The sequence below is a fragment of the Clinocottus analis genome, unplaced genomic scaffold, assembly GCF_023055335.1.
Source record: "Clinocottus analis isolate CAN_PGR_092001 unplaced genomic scaffold, fCliAna1.0.p SCAF_20, whole genome shotgun sequence".
Classification (NCBI taxonomy): domain Eukaryota; kingdom Metazoa; phylum Chordata; class Actinopteri; order Perciformes; family Cottidae; genus Clinocottus; species Clinocottus analis.
In genome coordinates, this window is record NW_027175932.1 from 3,853,925 (window position 1) to 3,875,734 (window position 21,810).

Here is a 21,810-nt window from a genome sequence, read left to right on the forward strand (position 1 = left end):
ATCGCATTAACCGTTGGTTAACCGCGACAAGACGGCCTTGACTTTGCGCGCTTGTTAGTGAAATAGCTTGGGCGCTCGCGAGAGTAGAGACACGTTCAGCTATCGAGACAAATGAGCCAAAAGATGCCAGACTCCTAAACCCATCATCATCATCATCTTCTCATAAAACATTCTTTCAACATTTAGGTGTCAGATTTTTTTTTTGTCTTCAGAAATGTCTTGAAGAAATGTCAAAGTATCTTTTAAAGAAGTCATTTACGGTGAAGAACTACTCGCTAAAGAAGGTATAAGCTTGGACATGCATGTCACGGCTGGCAATTGAATTGTTTTCACGACATCTAAATCAATACTTCAGATGGATGATGATTCGGATGGCCAGCGAAAGTACACGGGGCTCGAAACACTTCAAAACGGGACGTGTCCTTCACTGCTCGTCACATCTTAATTCACTGGTTTTGCATCATGTGGCACCCGGGGAGAGAAATTGCCGTGAATAAACAACAAATAAGCACCTTCGGGGGGTTTCGCTTCCCATTTTTACCGTCACCGCAAATTCACCTCGAGAGGACGTAACGTTCACTTTGATTTACCTTGAGGGCATGCCTGTTAGGAAGATTTACAGTGTCTTCCAGGTGCCCGCAATTGATTTGAGGTGATTCCCAGTGCAGCCGAGTAAATGAAATGTCAACATCTCTGTGACGTGATGAAAATTAATGGCCTCCCGCAAAAGAAGAGGAGACAGCTGGAGGGTAAGCGCACTGGAGGAGTGCGCTGCAGTCGACTGTCATGTCTGGTAAGACAGGACTTCACTCAGACTCTCTGTACTTGCCATTCAGCGGTTGACCGTTTCATAACCGCACACACACAACAAAAAAAGTAGCACAAGGCCATCTTGTAGAAGTGCAAAGATTTCGCTGAGGGTGAGACGTGTGTGTGCAATCCACACTCAACTTTTTAGACTGTTATGAGTACTGCAACCAGGTATTTATCCTTGTGTGCACTCAAAGAAGCAAGTTTAAATACGTAACAATGCAAATTAAGGCGACTTCTTTACGGTGCCGACGGCTCTAAAAACAGTACATTTTGAAAAATAAAAAAAAAAACCTTTCCAGGACGATTGTCTTTGTTAGTTATAACTGATTTGGGTGAAATGACCCGAAAGCATAAAACATTGTCGTAGCAAATTGAGGTTTATGCGGCGTGGAATATACACACAGTATGCAGGGCATGTTTCAACTTCCTGAAACAGTGGCTGCATTGTGAAAACTCATCTATCGAATTAAGCAGCGCTCCAGTTGTAAACACAGCTGGGGTGTTTTGAAGCTGGCGGAGGGCATACTTTGTATGGCTCACTGGCGTTCACCTTTTCTAATCTCCGTCATACACCTTCCTCATCTTCTCGCTGTAATTACGGGGCCACGTTCAGCCGCGGTTGATTGGCGGCCCCGGCTAATCGCGTTAAGTAATCCCTCTACGCCGAATGGCAGCAACAGGACATTGTTCCAGAACTTTTTTTTTTCTTCGAAAAAAGATGCTGAGGCTGGCGACGTGCCAGGCATGACTCAATTCCACCGCTCTAATTTTCTCTCTCTTCTTCCGAATGTGGGTTCACCTTGATCTGGTCTGAGGGCGTCGTTGGCTCGAGGCACAATTTTAGAAGCTGAGAAAAAAAAACCAACAACATTAAAATAAAAGGGATTAATCGACAAAAAAAATGGCTGTCGACGGCTTATTTTGCGGACGCTCCTCGTTCTTGGGCCAATTTTTGTTCTGCTTTTTGTTCCTTCACGTTCATTGATAAATGTCACCTGCACCGTGGGTAGAAGAAAGGAGAAGGGAGAGTGAAACAACCCCGATATTGCCTCACATCTCAATGTAAAACAATACTGTGGATTTGGAGCCATCAACCTGAAGTGTCCTATTATAAGCAGGACATTAAAGATAGGAGATCGACTGGGACTCTCGATGCTGATGGTGGTGGAGGAAGGTCGGTAGAGGTGGGGGAAAAAAAACAAATCTCACAGTTGAATCGATCTGTAGATCGAGCTGGTGATGGGAGGTTAGGGTTCTGCGGTTCTCGGTCTGAAAGGCAGCAGCGATGGACTGGGTTCAGAGAGATGGTCGGCCAGATGTCATGACGCTACTAATGGATGTGAGGAACTCTGACGGGGGGGGATATCGGAGCTGCAGAAGAATAGCGGGAATTCACTCACGAGAAATGATTGTGAAACCTGAGAAGAGATGTCGCTTATTGAACTCTTGACAAAAGCTTCAGGGAATCAATGACGACTCTGCGGTTCCCAACCGGCAGGTCGCGAGCATGTGAATGAACTTCTCACAGTGCGGGTACCCTACCGATGCTGGCAGCCGGCAGTGAGCACTAATTGTCTTGTTGTAGGGAACTGTGGCCGAAAGAAATGGTTGAGCTCCAGTTGGGTTCGCCAAAAAGTCAGTTTTACCATTTTACTCCTGGACAAAAATATATTCATACAAGAAAAATCCTGTTTCGGACTGAAAGTTGATGAAGACAATAAGTACATAGATACATGATAGTTTTATTCCAATGTAGCTGGATGTCTTTTGTCTTTTGTTCAGTAATGAGAGAGGCATAGCTCCTTTATCCCTCGTCTTTTGAAGGTAATATGTTTCACTTTAAAGTCTACTTTGATGCATGAATCGGTGCCTTCGCCCGAGGGCGACAGATCCCCATCCAGACCTCGCTCGGTGACTTTGTGCCTCCGGCGATTCCCCGCCCTCGCTCAGGTTAGAGCAGCAGCCCTGCTTTGTAACCTTGTAATGTCTCGTCATTGTCGCAGAGGAACGTTTCGTGGGCTTGTCCGGCGCAGACGGGGGCTGGAGAAGCAGAGCACGCCGAATTAAGTTTTGATCAACTTTGCCCAGTTTCGCTCATTTCTCACACGACTTTGACATAATGGAAGAAAATCCCCCCGTTTCTCGAGCCATTAGGCCCTCTGTCCCATTCGTCTCGGCCAATCAAAGGGCCAGCAGAGAGGGGAAAATCTTCCGCCTGATCAATATTCCCGAGACCAACGTGAAGTACGGTCGCACATTCAATTCAGAGACGCATTCATTTATGCGCTCGATTGTCATTTCGTCAATAGCAATTATTGTTAACGTCGGGATTAATTGCACAGGTATTTAAAATCGTTGGAAGAAAAGCAACTTTTTTTTTCGGAAGAGGATTTCAGATGGGAGCCAAAAGCGCTGCCTGCTTTCATTACTCCTCGAGCTTTCACTTCAGCTAAGTTTATAACATCCACTATGAATACAGACTAATAGATGGCTTGTTCTCTTGTCAGCGGGCCAAGAGAACAGCAGACTTGTCATCTATTTGTGTCAGACGCTGTATATTTCACTGTCAACTAGCTGGAATAAACGATAGAGGAAGTGGTCTTCCACTTTTTCTTTTCTTTTTGGATGCACTGTGTCTCTCTGTGGGGGACATAATTAAAATGACTGTCTGAAAAGGGGACTTTAGTCGGGTAATATGTGGATATTAAATGATTATCAGAGGCCATGCACAACAACATATAACCAAAGCATTATTACAAATGGTCCTGAATGAGAAAGTACAATTATTTCTGTGAAAAAAAGCATCATTTAGAAGTCATACATCCTTTTACTTCCATTGTGTGTTGATTTAATGCTTAGTATTAAAGCAGTACTGCAGCCTGCACTGCCGTCAAATTTAACCAATGTCAACAAATGTATGTGCCCCGAAACTTTATTCCAACCCATCAGCAGACTCATCAAATACCGCTCTGCCATATATCAATTCGCCTGAATAGTTATCAAGTTAGAAAAATATGCTCTTCTGAACTTCGGGGCAATTTACATGAGTGAAATCTGGAGTGAGAAAAACCATCCTCTGATGACGGAAGCTGGCAGAGGAAACCGGCTTTGAAGGAGCTCTCTGCTAAGAGTGTGCGGTGACCCGTTACTGAAGTCTGGCCTCTCTGGCGGCTCGCTACAGCTTCCCCCAGTCTCTCATGCACAAAGCTGCTGCTTTTATTACTGCAGGGGTCATTGATAATGGCCCTTTCATGACTGTTTTCAGAGAGCTGCCCAGTGCCCACCGACCATGCACTTTTTTTTTCTTCCACCATTTCCATACACACAGACACACACGGGGGGGGATTTGATGTGCGTAGCAGAGCATCAACACACCCGCTTCTAGTTGAAAGTGTGCACGTTTTTTTGTCCTCATTCGCGTCCTCACTCCTTGAGAGCGTCTTTGATGACAACCTCCAGCCTCCGATGCAGCTGCTATAATCTGGGTCTATAAATCAAATTTGGCAAAGCCACTCCCTCTCAGCCGCACAAAAGGCGGCGGAGCTGAGTGCGGCGCCCCGATGCCCGATGCCGATGCCAGCCCCTGGAGTCGAGCCCGGCAGCGCTTCTCGCTTCCTGCCGTTGCGGGCACACAGCGCTTAGCAGCGGCTTTAAAAGCCGCTCTTAGCGCTCCGTCACTGCGCGACACTCGACAACAACGGATTTGACAAAAGTCATAGCTCTGGGTTACAGCCCGACACATTTGCTCCCCCCGAACACTCACGGCTCGTCCAAAAAATGTGCAGAGTTTGGTCCCAGCTGCGGGATCCTGCAGCCTTTGTTTCGACGATGGCACTCATCCACTCATGACACACTAAAGCAGCGCAGATCCAGACGCTCCTATGAGAATACTAAATGTGAACGTCGGAGAAAACTTGTTGGATAGTTTTGGTGGAAGTAAATCCCAAATCCTCAATATTTAATTTGCCTTTGCTATATAATCTACCAACTTAGCCACAGCTGCACGGCCTTACTTTCCCCCAAACTTGAAGGCAGCGGCAGAAATGAACTCGTTATGCAATAACACAACAGCAGCTCTTCCGGAGGATACGGCTCTCATAGATATAGCTTCTGCGTGGCGGCTAACTCCTACGAGTCCTGCCGGCTCATATGGGAGTAAACAGATCAATAGGCCCACCTGAGAGATGGATGCTCACCTCCCCCGAGCAGCCGAGTCCACAAAGCCCTCCTTTCAGCTGCAGCCTAATGACGCTAATGGGCAGCAATGCTCTCAGAGAACCCTTTATTACACTGATTAGGCCAACAACCTCAAATATAATGTCCTAATCTGATTTGGAGATGGACACAGCTGAGCAGAGAGGGACAGAACAGAGAGAGAGAGAGAGAAAGAGAGAGGGAGAAAGAGAGAGGGAGAGAGCAGAATATAATAGAGATGGATTTTTGTTGTTCATGAATCCAAAAAGGCTAAATTGCACAGAACTGGCAGCGTGCTCACGCTGATGTATGCTAAAATGGCATCTGTAAGAGGTTTATAGACATGTGAAGTGTTGGTGAAAATTAATCCCTTTTTTGCGAGTGCGACGCCGACTCTGACGGGCAGCTGAAAGGACGACTCGCTGGAGCCAGAGCCCCGGACATCTGGGAGTTGTTTGCGTTAGCGAGCATCGTTCGGTACAAACTGAATAGGCAAAAAGGGTTAAAAATTGAATTGTACCAAAATGCATTGCGTTCATCTTTGAGGTCAAACACATGGGATGGAATCAGAGTATGACGCAACCTGTGAAAACAGTTGTGGCACTGAAAGAGATGTCATGTGTGAGACGATAAGCTCAGTGGTTTCTCATGACACTTCATGTAGGAAGATAAAAAAATCACACTTTTTGTGGTTTTAAGCTTTGTGAGAGCATCTGTCTAATAAATTAGCAACCACAGGCTAGCTTGTACTTATTCGCTAACACTGGCCCATTTGCAGATCAAAAAGCTGACCAGACAGACACTTTATTTAGTCATCGAAACACTTAATCGAGCAACGGTGTCCAAGCTTTTCAGAAACATTTCGGGTTATTGAGTGCATCATTTTCCAAAGCTCTGTCATGTTTTCTGATTCTTTAAAATTCAAAATAATGCTACTCGGCTGTGAAATGTATCGTGTGATCCAGGCCAAAATCAATCACTTCCTCTGGGATAAAAACCTGCAGTGATGGATACCACCCCCCCGCGTGCTGTGAGACAAGTGTGTGTGTGTGTGTGTGTGTGTGTGTGTGTGTGTGTGTGTGTGTGTGTGTGTGTGTGTGTGTGTGTGTGGACTACACTTCATTTAGCACTGCTCCACAGGGGAGCCATGGGAAATCACAGAGACATGGAGAGAGAATAAACAAACAAATCAAAAGCATTAAACCAAGCAAACACAACATAGGAGGTTATTTTTTAATTTATTTTTTTTAAAAGGACTGTTAAACCTCCATTATCCATCTCAGATGAAATGCCTTCTTTGGTAGGCTCCTATCATTATGGATGGAGGCATGAACATGGTAAGCACCAACTGGCTGCCAATAGCAATGTCTGGAAACGGATGAAGTGGAAATCAAATGTAATCTTATTCCACTGATTTGTATATTTATAAGGGAGGAAAGTGAAGATCCTCTGAATGGCTCTTTTATTAACACAATCTAAAATGTTTCCACTTCAAGGGCGTCTTCCGTGTGCATTAAAAACCTTTAATGTGTGTGACAACATCTCAACTCTTACAATCTATCTTTATATGACCGCGCCCACCGTGTTACAGATGCAGGAACTCAGTTAAATGATCCAATTAGATGATTCAAGCTACTGCCGAGCTCAGAGAAGATGAAAGTCCAGCAGATATACTGGTGTCACAAGCGGCCACAGAGTCTCATGTTCTTGATTTAAATGAATATGTTTGGCTGCAGTTTCTTATACATATTATACAGAAAGGTAGACATTTTTTCATCTGTTCAGCAACAAAGTAAACACTTGTCAAGTTAGTTAAAGAACAACATATTACACAAAAACCTGCCTTTACTTATTGGCCTGTTGTCGCTTATATGCAAGGAATAAAATCTAAAAGTTGAGCAGACATACTATGTTTCCCAGTGTATACAATATGTCAAGCTGTCATTCTGTCTGTGCTTATGGAAGAAAAATATGGAGATGCCAAGTTGAGCTATGCTTTAGTGGATTGGAAATGGAAGTTTTATGTTTATTACTCCTCATAAGGTCTGAATGTTTAAAGAGAGCCGCTCCTTTTCTCTGTCGTTGTTTGGTGGCAGCTGCCTGCAGATGAAACGGCATTAGTCATATCGGCTAGTATGATGACGCCGATTATGTTGATGACGGGAATCATTGCGTAATCTAAATATCTTGTCTTTTCAAATCCTGAAAAGATCCATCGCTAGCTCCCACCCGATACCAGACCCTCGCCAGAGAGATGCGGCGCATGTCAGAAACAACACGATTTAGTCGATGTAGTGCATTCCTCCTTTCTGCAGCTTGTGGGATCTAATTGGAGCACCTAATGACTGAGTGCCTGCAGCTGTGAGATCGGTGGGCGGAGTCAGAGATGACATTTTGCACACTGAGGGAGTCTCGAGGCTTTCTGCACATCGCCGTACAAACCATGTGGAACCGTTTCGGGGCGTCTTCTGTCTTTAGTCAGTGAGAAATACCTGACAGGTGTTTTTATTTTTTATTTTCATGAAGCTTGCTTTTAACTCAGTGATTATTCACCCTGAGAAACGTTCAATCCATCACGTCTGAGAGCTTTTATCATGTTGGACGGTGCATTGTGGAGCTCAATTGGAAATCGGTCACGTGCATTTTTGGATGCAATATTTCAGCTTGACATTTCAATTGAATAGATAGAAAACAGCTATAGAAATTGTAAAGGTTAGACTAAAAAAAGGCACGAAAAGTCCACAATGCTTCTGGATGGTGTGTAGAAAGGAGATGAAATCAGCAGGCACTACAGGAGGAGTGAGGATTCAGTCAATCAAACCATCTTTGACACGTTTTATTTGCTTTACATGAGCTTATCTAATAAATCCAACTTTAATGTTTAAATCCAAATGATAGCATTAAAAGTTAGCGATGCTAAAGGACTGAAACCAATAAAGTCCATTGCTGCGAAAGCAATAACGTGGCCACATATTGACAAACCATTTCAGCAAACTCAACGCACCGCAATCTTCCCTTTCAGAGAATTTCATCATCTCTTCCACTTCAAACAACTTTTACCTTTTTAAACCAAACAAAGGAACGATTGCTAATGGACTTTGAATGAAACTGCCTGCAACAATGACACGATTACATTGCAGCAGGCCGTCAAACCCTTTCTCTCTTATTGCTTATTGATAGTCTATTATGCAGATTATGCCATTTATTGACGCAGCATATTAAGTAAATCATATTGAAACGGAGGGATATTTTCATTTTGATCATTGCGGGGGAAGTGCTGCACTTTTAGTAAACCAGATATCTTTGTGTAGACGAGTGCCACACACACTTTTTTTTTTCCCATAACGAGCTGATCCACTGTAGTTTTCTGCTCCCCCACTTTCACCTTCTGTGTTTGACTGTCACCATGATTACATAATGATGAGCTGAGACACTTTTGAAGCTATTCTCCAGAGACGAGAATATTCTCGTCCTTTCACTCCGGTCAATTATCCATTTTTTTTTTTTCTGTATGTAATCGGTACTCATCTGAATCAAATTACAACAAAAGTAGATCAAGATCCGCCTTTTTTTTTTTTCACTCCTCCAGTAAATTATAGACTATGACAAAGTTTGAGCAGAAATGTGGGGTGAATTCATTGGAATTAATTTGACTGTATCATCGTCACTGTCACACTTGCGTAGGCACTCTAACACTCAGAAGCTGCGCTCGCTCTGTCAGGAGTGAAGTTTCAAGAGGCTCCCTTTTTGGATTTTTTTGAGGTCAGGTTTATCCAATTAGATGAAGAGTAGGGGGAAAAAAAGCTTCATCCCATTTGTAAAAAGAATCACTTAGAACCAAAACAGCATTCATTATTTATGCAGAGGTGCCTGATCCCAATTTGCCATGCGACTGTTCCTCCTGTTCCACCATGCCTGGCATTCATTTCCTAATTAAAAAGTTTTCCATTGCAGCTGTAAAGAATAGTCTGCTAGTCAAAACGGATGCAACCTATCATGGCGTTTTTAAATATTCCATTAGAGAAATCGGTAACCCACCTGATCAGTGACATTTCAAATTTAAATCCGGGTGGCCCACCAATTGAAATCGGCTACAACGCATGCTGTGAATCTGCTGCTCGCCACTGTGTATGCATGGCTGAGAGCCCTGGCTGATCTGTGTGTGTGTGTGTGTGTGTGTGTGATGATCGTCTTATCTAAATACTGGCGCTCTGCATAACTTCATGATTGCGACCTGTTGGTTGATTACAGCAATGTTTATTCCTCCGCTCGTTGGCAAATAATCCCTTCGATATATCCCGACTAGCTTCATTAACTTTGACGTTTCTAATCAAGATAAGGGGAATTACACTGAATCAACAAAACAATACAAACACACAGAGGAGCGGCGCAAACAAAGCCCTTTCAGTTACCAATGAGTATCACATACCAATTGCATTTGTATGACAGTGTGCAGCCTTTGGCATCAACCTCTAATTTAGATACAAAGGAGGAATATGCCATTTTTACTGACTTGAAAAAAATAATCTTTCTTTCTGTGACACTGTGCACATGCCTCAATTCCCCAATGTGCATGAAACACAACATTGAGGGCTATGTGCAAGTTGTTGGATCGAGCAATACTTGAAATCTAGTCAAAAAATAAATAATCAGAGCTGTTCAGCTGAATCTGGCAGCACAGACTCTGTGATCAACATTGCATTTTTAAACTCCAGATTGGCTGACTCCTGTATGCTTCTTCTCTGCCTGTGGCGCGGACGACGTCAGCCCGAAATAATGTGCGAATGCCGCGTTCAAGGTAGACGGCTCATCAAGATGAGTGACGGGTATTGCGCAGGGGGAAGTTGGAAGGGCTCGTAAATGGTCTTTGCCGGGATGAGAAGTTTCACAGTGCCGCTCTAAAGTCACATCTCGACTTGTTGAACCCGCTGCGCGCCACTGAGATTTGGATGCAGGGCTTGGCTGTGTTTCAAGGTTAAGGTTGAGCACCAAGCATCCAGGAGTCCTGGTGTTGCTACATATGCTGCAAGTTGTTGGCTTGCCAGCGTTAATAGCGGCATATCATATCTAATTATCAGCCATAATCTTGTTTGGAGCGCAGCTGCCACAAAAAGGCACTGAAGTACTTAAAGGAATATTGGCATAAGTCTCTAAATTAGTACGGTGATAAAGATGCTATATTACAAATTGAAAGCGTATGATTGAGGAATTGACCCCCCCACTCGGCTATCAACGCACGGCTAACAATGCTGACGGTGCAAACAGCACGGTGTTAACCTGAGGGCGGCAGCATGGATATATATACACAAAGATGCTATATTACAAATTCAAAGCGTATGATTGAGGCTCTCAGTGCGCGGCTAGCGGCTAACGATGCTGACGGTGCAAACGGCAGCATTAGTGCTGACGCCGCTAACGGTGTTAACCTGAGGGCGACGACGTGGTTTGGGACGGCGCTAATCGCTGTGTGAGCGCAGTGACGGGCAAAAGTGAATCCAGATTTATTCAGACATATGAAGAACAGACGGTATGAAGAAAAAACGGGTTTCTGAACATTAAAGCATGTCAACATTTTCCATCACAAACCCCAAATATGAGTATGACCGTGAACATTAGCTTGATGGTGCTGGTCATGTCCATGCATCAGAAACCATTGAGCGCATTCGTGTTGAAGAACAAAACTCATATTATTCACTAAGAACAAGTATTGTGTTCAAATATAGTGTTCAAAATGGGTGAGAGCAGGCGGCAGAAGAGTCATGGAAACAGGAAAGTCGAAATCCACAGACCTACTTTAACTGCATTAAGTCTCTAAATTGATTTAAATATAGGGGGGAAAAGCAGTCAATTAAAGCTGTCGGTCAAAGATTGGCCTTTTTCAATGCGTTTTGGCTCCAGACGACGTGACATGAAAATGTACCAATTAACAGAATCGGGAATGACAGCACACTTCCTTGGGCTGATGGCTTTGTGCGCGCGCTAATGTCAAATAGCCATCATCAGTGTCACGTCTGCTAATGAATGTTTAGTCGAAAAGGGTTTGATCGGCTCCAGGCACAATGTTTTTGATGAGATGTTATGTCGGGTTCAGTGTTGTTGCTCCAGCAAATGTGAAACACCAATTAGCCATGTTTTATTGGTGGAGTTTTTTGTTTTGTTTTTTGGAGCACAAAAGTCCAGTGGCATGATCCCCCCCCACTGAAATATAAAAGCTGTCCGTCTGAGCACAAGAAAATGAGATGCTGAAAGCAAAGAGGGAGGACAGGCTAAGAAGGGCTAATTACAGAGCTTGACACCTCTTGCTTTGAAACAAAGCATTTTCTTTCACATTGCCACAGTAGGTGCACAGATGTCTGTGTTTTTCTGTCCATTATTTTAAGGACATTGCGTTATTCGATGGACAGCAATGATGTAACCTCTGGAAAATAAGCCAACCTCAATGTTGGCAGTCTGTGCAACCGCAATACCTGAGAACAGTGCCTGTCAGTGTGATCAAACCTAGAAAAACAGATGGCTTAAATAAATCAAATACGATGCAGGAGCATGCCTCTTGTCTCTCAAAATGCTTCATGCGTTCTCCAGCAACAAAATGTTAATGCCTCTCGCAGCACGCCAGCAGCTTTTCCTGGTGTGGTCCTGTTTTTGAAATTTTAAACCCTGTGATCATTATTTATCTTTTTCCTTTTTTTCTTTTTTACTTCACAAAGCTCATTTATTAGCTAAGCAGTCACCATTATGGATGGTTATCCCATGCGGGACAGCCTCTCGAGGCAATGCAAATAAGTGAAGGGCAGATAGTGAAGCTGGAGTATTTACAATATAACATGTATAATTAATGACAACGTCTGTGAAATATAGTGTAGATTTGATGGGTGGAGGCTTATTAAACTGCAGTTTGACTACACTTAAAAAGAAGCTAAGAAGTGGCCTCCATTAGGGTTTATTCTAGAGTTTTGCACAAATCCAGGCTTTACAATAACTACATTAGAAGATATTTTCCCCCCATGTTTTTTTTTATTGGAAACAAGTATTGTATAAATGACAAAAAGGAGGAAGAAATATGTCTTCCAAAATGGCCTTTTCTATACATTTTTTTTTTTGAGGGTGTTTTAAAAACACCTTCCTCTACCCCAACCCCTCAGAATGAGACGGAGAAGAAAGACACGCATGAAAAAGAAAGTTAATAAAACACAACGTGCTATAAGAATGTTCAAAGTGTTGACTTCAAAGAGCAGATGCATTGAGAATCAGTTGTGGTCCAGAGAGCTTAAAGTATTTACCTGTGAGATAGCAGGCTGCCATTTTGTTTGTAGAAACTAGTAGAAGAAGAAGCTATTCCACCGTCTTCTAATGAAAGAAAAGACATCAAATAATTCAGCCAAGATGGAGTTGGAGGCGGATTTGTAGTTTTTCTATTATTACAGAAGCTGTCTTCTATCTAGCTGGAATAAAGGTTACCTTACAGATGGCGATCAGGGGGCTTAAGATCCGAATTTAGCTTTTTTTTGGGGTAAAAAAAAGAAAAACATAAGAGTGTATGACCCCACCCTGTGATGCTCTACCACAGGTATCACTTGTACCTGGAAACCATCGCATTAGAAGTTATGTGAAAACTGTCAAAGCGTTGTGGATCCCCTTCTCAAAAGGGCCATTGTGTTCCTATCAAAAAGGAAAAAGCCAGTCAGGTATACTATGACTAATCTCTTCTCTTCAGCAGATGAACGAGGGGGGAATGACATCTGGAAAGCCACATAAATGGGTCCTGTCAAAACGTCCCGTCTGAGGCTCGACAGGCCATCGGGTTTGAGTTTGTCACGGCGCATCCATTATGCGGATCAAGGTCGACTTCCCCGTGATTTAGCATCCGTCAGATTTATTGACAGCAACAACCAGCGGGGGCGTCGCGTCGCGTCGCGGGGTTTTGGCCGACAACGACGCCGACGGCCGCCCGTGTCGGACGGCGGCGCATTGTGTTCCCGTCTTATCTGACTTGAAGTTGCCTCCTTTACAAGTGTGACACAGAAACCCCCGCCCCCACCCTTCTGCAAGTGAAGAACCACAGGGATGCTTCATACATCAGCGCTTCCTGGACCGCAACTCCCATAACGCTCCGCTGACAGTTCGTTATAGTCTGCTGGCTTTTCGGTTCGGCGGTTGCGTTTTTTTTTTAAAGAACACGGGGAACGAAAGTTTGGATATGTGAAATTGACGGGGACAGAATGCGGCGTTAGATGAATGGATATTGTGATGGAAATCCTCTTCTGGCCCACTGTTACATGTGAGAACTTGTACAAGTACTGTTAAGAGAACAACCTGTCCAAGGGCAACACAGCTCTGCTTTTTGTCACTAAACTTACAAGAGAAAGATGGAGTGTGTGTCTGTGTGTGTGGGGAGGGGGAGGGGATGGGCAGACAAATACCGAAACAATGAAGGGGAACAAATCCAACAGGCACAGACTTTATCTCTTTCCCTTCGCCTTCCCTGCCTCTTTCTTTTTTTTTCCCATTTTTGCTATCTTTCTCTATCTTAATGAGCACCACAGCTTTCTATCGAGGGACGGCGTCGGTGTGATACATCACAGGCGGGACACATGCGGGGGTGGGAGGGGGGGAACAAGGACAGAGCGGTAGCAGGGTGCTGGTGACGCTCGCGGAGCGATTAAGAGTGCTTAGACAGGCATGCGGATTCACAGAGTGCGAGCAGAAGAGCACCATTTTGCTCAGGCAAGTGGCAGAGGCACCCCATCATCTCAAGATGAGAATGGAAAAAGGACTTGATGTTGTATAAGACTTGGTATTGGGTGGTTTTTTTTCCAGTCATGCCCACGTGAGAGGATTGCATTGCAGTTGAGATCTAAAAGCAATGAGCTTAAGTCAACACAAAGGGCAATTGAACTCTGCAACCTACATATTATAAAAAAAATACAATAAAAGTTCAAAATCTATCTGCAATCCGCGTTGAATGCAGTATTTAAACAACCAATGCCCCCCTCACCCATCTAACCCAGGAAAATTGAATGGACTGAAATATAGACGGCACCCGCGGTATTATTTTGAAAAATCTACAATTGTGCGTGTAGTGGCTTTAAATGGCTTTCTTCAGGAGCTCGACCCGCCAGATGGTTCGCTTACACCGACCCATCTGAAGAGACGTCATCAGAGACCGTTTGGAAAAGGGCAGGCACTTAAAAAGAAACGCTTGGCAGTCGGTTGGATGAGTCATCTGTCAATAAAACTCGCAAGAGGAGCAGAAGCATCCGATTCAAAGAGAAAAGTGGCGTTCTCTGCTAAACTAACCTGTCCGATCGCATGACTTGAAGCCCGACGAGATGGATTCTGGTGATATTGCGAGAATCCAGCTGTCGGGCTTCAAGTCATGCGAGTCTGGCCAGACAGTAAACGGACCAATCGGTGACCTGTGGTATGAAAAAAACCCCGACACGTTACCCTTTGCAACAGATGTTTTTACATCTCGTGACATTGCAAAGAATCCAGCTGTCGTGCAAGGTCATTTCAAGTTAAATGACCTCATATCTCTGGAGCAAAGCTACCACTGTATCCATGCTTCCAATAGCATGAATTCCTTTCAGAATATAAATCAAGAGTTCTCTTGAGACTCGACTGCTCCGGACCAGGCCTGCGTGTCGTATCACGTGACCTTTCTCCACTGATGTGGTGCTCAACCCCTTTTTTGAGAAGCAGTTAAACCTTGTTCACGTTGAGAGTGACATCAGCGGGCTTATGTTCCTCCCACCGAGCCCGCTCGGAAGGGTTAGCTGTAATTTGCTCATGGGTTAAACCGCCCGGTCATAAAGGCAAAGGCAGTCTGCCTGCAGGGCCGATGGCACTGTTCAAACTCACTCGCTGTGCAAAGACTGAGAGCTCACTTGCACGACCCGATCTCATTACTCAAAGGCAACGTTACGCCAAATTAATTTGAAGGTGACCTTTTCTGTTTGTTTGCAGCTGCCGTCTCGAACTCTTTCGACAAATCCGAATTGAAGACTGTACGTTCCTTTCCTTCTAAATTTCCATACCCGGCGATGCGACACTATACTCTTGTTCTGCGGTGGCAGCGAAGAGGCCGGGTTTAATTGAACAAAGCCTGGGAGAGGAAGCCCCAGAGCAGCGGCAGCAGGGCTCTGCTTCACCTGCGTGAGGCGATTACTGAGCCACTCCATAAATGCAGCAGCAGTTCGCCGGCGAGAGAGTGCCTCCACGTCTATGCGCTATGTGAAATCAGTAATAAGCCAGCAACTGCCAGGAGAGACTAGTGAGGCCAGCTCATTGCCATGCATGGTTTGAAAAAGCAGGGACAGCGGGGGACTCCCAGAGGCATTATAGGAAAGGAAACAGGCTATGCTGTTATTGTAATGGTGGTGTACATTACCTCGGGGAATGCTCTTAGCTGATCGCAACAACAATGTAAGACGCCATAATGCCACATACAATGCGGTACATTATGGCGTCACCGGCCTCATCAGCAGCGGCTCCACTTCCTTTTGTGTTTTAGCTGAATCAGAACCTGGAGGTCTGTCAAAGATAAACTAGTGAGAAAGGCATTAGTAAAGTGCAAGAACATTCATTGATGTTCTAGTTTTGCCCCTTGAGGAGACAGCTTGGATAATCAAAAATGGGCATGTATTTATAAGAGAAGTGGGAAATGGAAATTCACTTATTCAAGCTGAGAGGACGTCCCCACGCAGACGCCGTTGGATCACTGTGTATTTACATTATTACATCCATAGAATTACCCCTTGCACCGGTATGCAGGCTGTCTGCTGCTGGCAATGTCCTGCAGCATTTCACCAGGGCAATAGTTGGCTGCCAGATGTTGCTTAACAAGTCTGTCAGTTGACTTGTTTCACGCCTGCTACGAATGCCCTTGGTGCCCAGTGGAAAAATGTTATGTCATGTTTCGGCTAAGCGAGACACCTCGGTCCCTTTCAATGAGGATAAAGTAAAAATAGGCACGAGGATTTTGACTTTTCTTCTTTTTTTTTTTAGGCCCTATTAGATCAAGGTTGCTGACAATAGCAGTTATTTGTGCTGATATTTGGAAACACAGCGGACGCTCCTGACACTAAAATAAGACTCTCCATTGAGATTCATATTAATGGAATAGCACAAGGTTGTGTAGCGGCTCATACGTCTACTCTTGAGAAGCAATTAGGGTTATGAATATGGAAATCGGCTAATTAAAGCCAACGTCAACGGTTGATACAAGGTGCAGGGTCCTGGGCAGGTTTTTCTGTCTGAAATCCAGCGTTTAATGCGAAGTGAGAGGCGAGATAGTGAGCGTTTGAGGAGGTAGCGTGACGGTGTTTGTCAAGTCGGCGCTGCTGCAGGGTCTCTCTGGATGACAGGAGAAAATTGACTCGTCTCCCAGTTTGCTTGAGGACTTTGTTCATTCATTACTGGCAGAGCTCCAGTGTTGTTGTTGTGTTTTTGCAAGCCAGAAGGCTGCGGATTTCTTTCCTTCCAAGACAGCGTGGCTTCTGAACTGTCATCAATGGCTCAGCACTAAGAACGTCCCATTGACCTGCGTCTGTTCAAAATAAAGCCTCGCCATTTTGATATGCTCGGCCCAAAAAAACGTCCCATCTTCAAGTTGTGTGTATCCAACAGATTTTTGGGGGATGAATGTGGCGGCTTACAGTGAATCAGAGCTGTTGGATTGGCTGCCTGGCGGAGCTGCAGAGGTCGTATATGTGACACTGTCATTTTTCACAGATGGCGTGGAGGCTGGAAGAAAAAAAAAAAAAAAAAGCAAAAACTTGGAATATCAATAGGCTGATCTCTGAAGAGGTGAGGAGGAGGTATAGCTGGATAGAGGGCACCTTAAGATGACATTCCTGTAATGCTGAAGATAATTTGCGGTAAATCAGTATGAATGTAATTTCTATGAAGTGGCACCTAAAGGTCACATTGAAAGACTTATGAGCAGCTTGCTGTCGAGACGCGAGACAATCCATCGGGAGGAATAAAAGAAGGCGCCGAGCAGTCACTTGGTCCTGATTTGGTTGACCGCGTTGAAATGGAAAATAGAGAAGGATCTGGCCAAGACCAGTATCCACACACTCCCCCTTGCTGTATTCATAATCAAAATATGTCCTCTCACAAAGCCATGCAAATTCTCCAGTGTACGTTTTGATCTCATTCCACTCGCTTGGCTCCCAGTGACACATGGCCACCTCCAGGTCCTCTGGGGAATCTCTGTGTAGTCTGACTGTTTGCTGATTATCATAGTTTGTTTTTCCACCCGCTTGAATGCCATTTCCTGCTCGTTAACTCTCCATTAACTTCACATCCACTTAACTCGAGCACTGCCAGAGAGGTCCGGGTTTGGAGAGCCGCCGCCGCCGCCGTCGTCGTCACACCTGCGAAAAGAGGTTGTACTCGTAATTGCATAATTTATTACATTACCATTTTAATAATAAGGTCATCGTCAAGTTATTCTCCTGGTAGGGGGAAAGGTGTGGGAGGGGCGACCAATACCAACTAGAATCTGGACGGAATTGGGTTGATCGCTATCTGCAGGACATGCTGTGGAAATAATACCCGAGGACCCAACTGAGATCCACTATGTCGGAGCGGAGAATATAGCCTGCGGGTCGATGCTATGACCCACGTTCTTGGTGATGTATGTGTGTTGCTTTGGGCCGTCTCCAGTTGCCAATCTGGCTCTGGGGAAGTACTTTTTTCTACTGATTTAGCGACAGGTGTGCAGGAAAGTGTGAAGCAGCTGGGGTGCGGGTTAGCACCTCCAAGTGTGAGGTCTTGGTACTGTCCTGGATGATACTGGATAAAGTTGTTGACATCCAAAGGGAGTTTTCAGTGTAACCCCCTGCTCATTGAGGTTGGAAGGAGACAGTTGTTCTGACCTGAAAGCCTCCTGTGGGGTTTTTCCCCGTGGTCGAATCCGGCAACAAGGTCGAGATCCAAGAGGATACTTTCACAGACTTCGCCGGAGCTATTGCGTAATCTTTTTCCAGACGGGGACCAGTGTGATGGAGGTTTTTGTTCGAGGAGGAGAACATCTGGTCCACTTTGTTCAGCTTCAGCCCACTGCCACCCTGACCCAGTACCCAAATATCTGATTGAAAACAAATGCAGAAATAGCTTTGATCATTCTCTGTATAAAATATTTACGCTGAATTTCTACTGGCATGCGTCAAGATCCATCCCGTACAGTGTGACACCCCCTGAGACAGTAGAGAGAGCTTGAGGAAATGAATGCAAATTTTGTAATTATACTTCACCGGCTACAAGATTTGGATCATTTTGTAGCCATTTTTCATCCAAACACTGAGACGGCTTTGTGGGTTTGATGGTTATCGGAACCTTTTTCATTTCCTGCTCAACATTGTTTTTTATATTTTTGTGTACATTTGTACGTCTGTGCATCTCAGAGCTGTCCCTGTCTGAATAAGAGAGGAGTGGGGAAAGTACGAGCCAATATTTACCTCAGCAAGAACTTAACCTCACCACAGAGTGCAAAAAAATGTGGAAGAACGTCCGCGTTATGTTTACCAGCCATCAGCAAACCTTCCCCAACGTCATTTTAAATTGCGACGGTGGTCGTTAAACCATTTCTCTGAACAATTGTTTAAAAAAAGGCTCTTTCTATACTATACGGAAGCCTTGGGCAAGTGGAATGGTGATTTCTTTTTTTTCCTCAAACATCCTTATATTCATGAACCGTAATATCAATTGAGAGAAGAAGCGCTGACTGGATCTGCGCCCCATGTGGAGCAGCTGTTTCTGCAGCAGTGATTGGTTTTGCATTCCAGTCATGCTCCTCTGCAAACGGCAAGTAAACGGAGGCCTAACCCCGCACGCTCCCGTGGAGAGGGCCAGCAATGAAAATGCATGTAATCATTGAAAGCAGGAGGCAGGTGCCCTGGGCTTTACCTTGGATCAGTGCTCAGAGATGGGAATGAGAAATCTGGAAACAAGGAAGACGGCCAAATGCATCTCCAATAAAAACAATGTTTTCTTATATTTCTGCTTGAAGCTACATCAACAAAAAAAGGTGACACCTGTTGTCACCCCCTTGACGAAACTGGTGACCTGTGTAAGTGGTTATTTAGCTTCAGATAAAAGCAGAGCAGCTGTTGTCAGTGAGACAACAATGCAACAACTGTTTCCTACGTCGGCACAGGTTTTGCATCCGAGCCTCATCGGCGTCCACGCCGAAAGACGGCGAGGACGGAAGTTGTGGAGAAACGGGCGAGGTTGGACGTTTTTTCTCGCTTCCCAGAGGGCGTATGCAATTTTCAGCTCTAGTGAGCCAGCTCCAGGAACACCGAAGTCTGAACACAAAACAATACTCAAGCTCATTTATTCCCGTCCTCCCATGGCAGCCACTGACTTGTCTGACTTTTTTTATTTTCTAATAATAAGAATCTGCCGACGCACATTTAACTCATGTGCCGAAGTTTTAAGAACAGTGAAGGTAAACCATCTTCCATTTTTTACTTCCAAGTGCTGTTTATTGTGAAAGTTAGTCTATTAAGAAATGTGATGAGGTAAAATCTGAATATTCATCTCTCTCAGGATGATAATAATAGAAGTGTCACTCATCTTGCGCTTGTGCTCTGTCAGACGCACTCGTGCTGACTGCAGTAGTACTGAGACTTGCAGGTACACGCTCCATGATTGATAGCTATGCTAAGAGTGCCACTGCTGCTGCTCTCCCCAGGCGATGGCAACTGCACTCGTGCTCAGCAAGCTGGCATGCCGGCATATTTCTAGCAGTCGACACTAAAGCGAAGACATCTTCCTTCTGTTCAGTACAACTTCCCTGCTATTGCTCTCACTGTATTTTAGGGATATGAGATAAAAAGGTATTTCAAATGAAATCCAACAGGCAAAACTGTAAAACTAAAGGGTGTCCTTTTATTTTAAAGGGCAGATCTTTCTCGATCCCGTACAACAAAACTGTGATGTGATTGCGTATTTTGTGGCGGGTTAATGTCTTTTTACTTATCACAAACATTTTTAGTGATGTATGATACTCCATGTAGAAGGACCATGTGGATAGGTCAAAGAAAAATAGGGCTTTCATCCAAGAGACCGCTCTTTGTGTCCCATTTAAAACCCAAATGTAGTAATTTGTGTTGCCTTATCCTTACAAGGTTTTTGTATTTACAACGTTAACTGCGCATTCCAAACTGTGACCTTAATCCGGGAGAAATAATCTGCGATAAACACGTTTCCCTTGAAATGTAATTGAGAATGTAGTTTAGCTGTATAAGAACATGATTTTGTCGGATGGTTAGCAGGAGATTGATGCCAACGTGGCTCACAATATGTGGCTTTAAAGTCTAGTCTCCCCTGAGACATTTTCATAAAACTACGGCTGTTCAAAATTCAGCCGGAGAGGATTACTGCGCCTTTCGTTAGCCGGGGCGCAGCTTCCACTGTGTTGTGGCGGAGATTTCAGGTGCTGGACGAGGCTTATGGCGGCCGGAGGTGAACAAAGGGCACTTGGGAAGTCAACTGCCGGCACTGTGCTCCGGCCATCTCCGCTGATCCACTTTACTTTTCTAATCCACTTGTCTCAAGAGGAGCTACAAGTGTGTCCCATTGGTATTGTTGGTGTTTTTTTGAGTATGAATCGGTGGACTTAAACATTTTATGAGGATTAGTTCAGCTTAGCTCCATGCCTAATGCAATGATTAGGGATTTCTGGCAAAGCAGATAAGTGAATGTTCACTAGTTACTCAGCAACAGCGCTCGACTGTTAAAGACCTTAAGCCGAAATGGCAAAGTCTTGGACAAGACGGCTCTCCAGCTGCAGTAATGTGTCACCCATAACGCTTCATTAACTTTGGCTATGGTGTGATGAATCAGTTTCACATTGGTCTTCGAGAAAGTTAAACAATCCATTGTCACCGTCAAGTGAGTAGGTCACAGGACTTGTTTTGGATAAAATAAATGAAGTTACAAGAATTATAACCGAGTTCTAGTGGATAAATAAACTCCAGATGTTTAGAAATGTACATGGTTTCTTTGTATTCACTTATTTGAAAGCATATTGTTCTTTCTCAGCAGAATATTACTCCCAAAAAGCTCATGATTCACAGGTTAGAAACCACTGGCAGAATCAAGTTTGAAAGAGTTTGAGGAAAGAGTTAAAGCGTTTCTCCAGCCGGATGACTTTATGTCAAACTGACAAGTGATAAGCCTCCAAAATGTACCGTAAAATCTGACCTACAGCACCAGAAACGGCTCCAAGAGTTGTGGCCCAGCTAAAGACTCGGAGCAGACAAACTGCATTACTCCTAATACCAAACGGCTTGTGAAGCGCAGAACCGAGCAGTGTACAAATCAAAGCTTTCAAGGTCTACAACACAGGCGAATGTTTAAGGTTAAAAGCGAGAACTAGTGGGTCACTTGGGGATCAAAAGAATATTTTATAGGCCCGTATGAAGGGAATTTTTGAGTGCACGTTGGAAACGGACCTTTGAAGTTAAAATGTCTGCCCCAATTGTGTCAATAATTCCTTTTAAAGTTTTTTATTGAACTCTTGGTTATATGGACTGTGTGTGTGTGGTGTATAATTACACTTTCCCCTCTTTTTAAGAATGTACGTGCCCATATTGCATAGTTTTAAAGACATATGTATATTCCCGGTTGAGGGAAGATTGAATCAACCCTAAATATAAGGGGTTTGGGAACACAGTCGAGTCATTAGGCGTTATGTGGTAAAAAAAAGAAAAAAAGAAGAAGTGTCTCCATCAAAGGGGATCGGCACACAAAAGCATGAAAAAAAAAACAGCTTTGAGCACTTTGCAT

At 44.2% G+C, this 21,810-nt stretch overlaps 1 protein-coding gene across 2 annotated transcripts in view; it reads left to right on the plus strand.

The window, feature by feature from the left end:
* The window catches only part of chrm2a (cholinergic receptor, muscarinic 2a), a 63,335-nt gene that overhangs the window by 32,643 nt on the left and 8,882 nt on the right, over positions 1–21,810 (plus strand). The gene's annotated exons all lie outside the window — the stretch shown is intronic.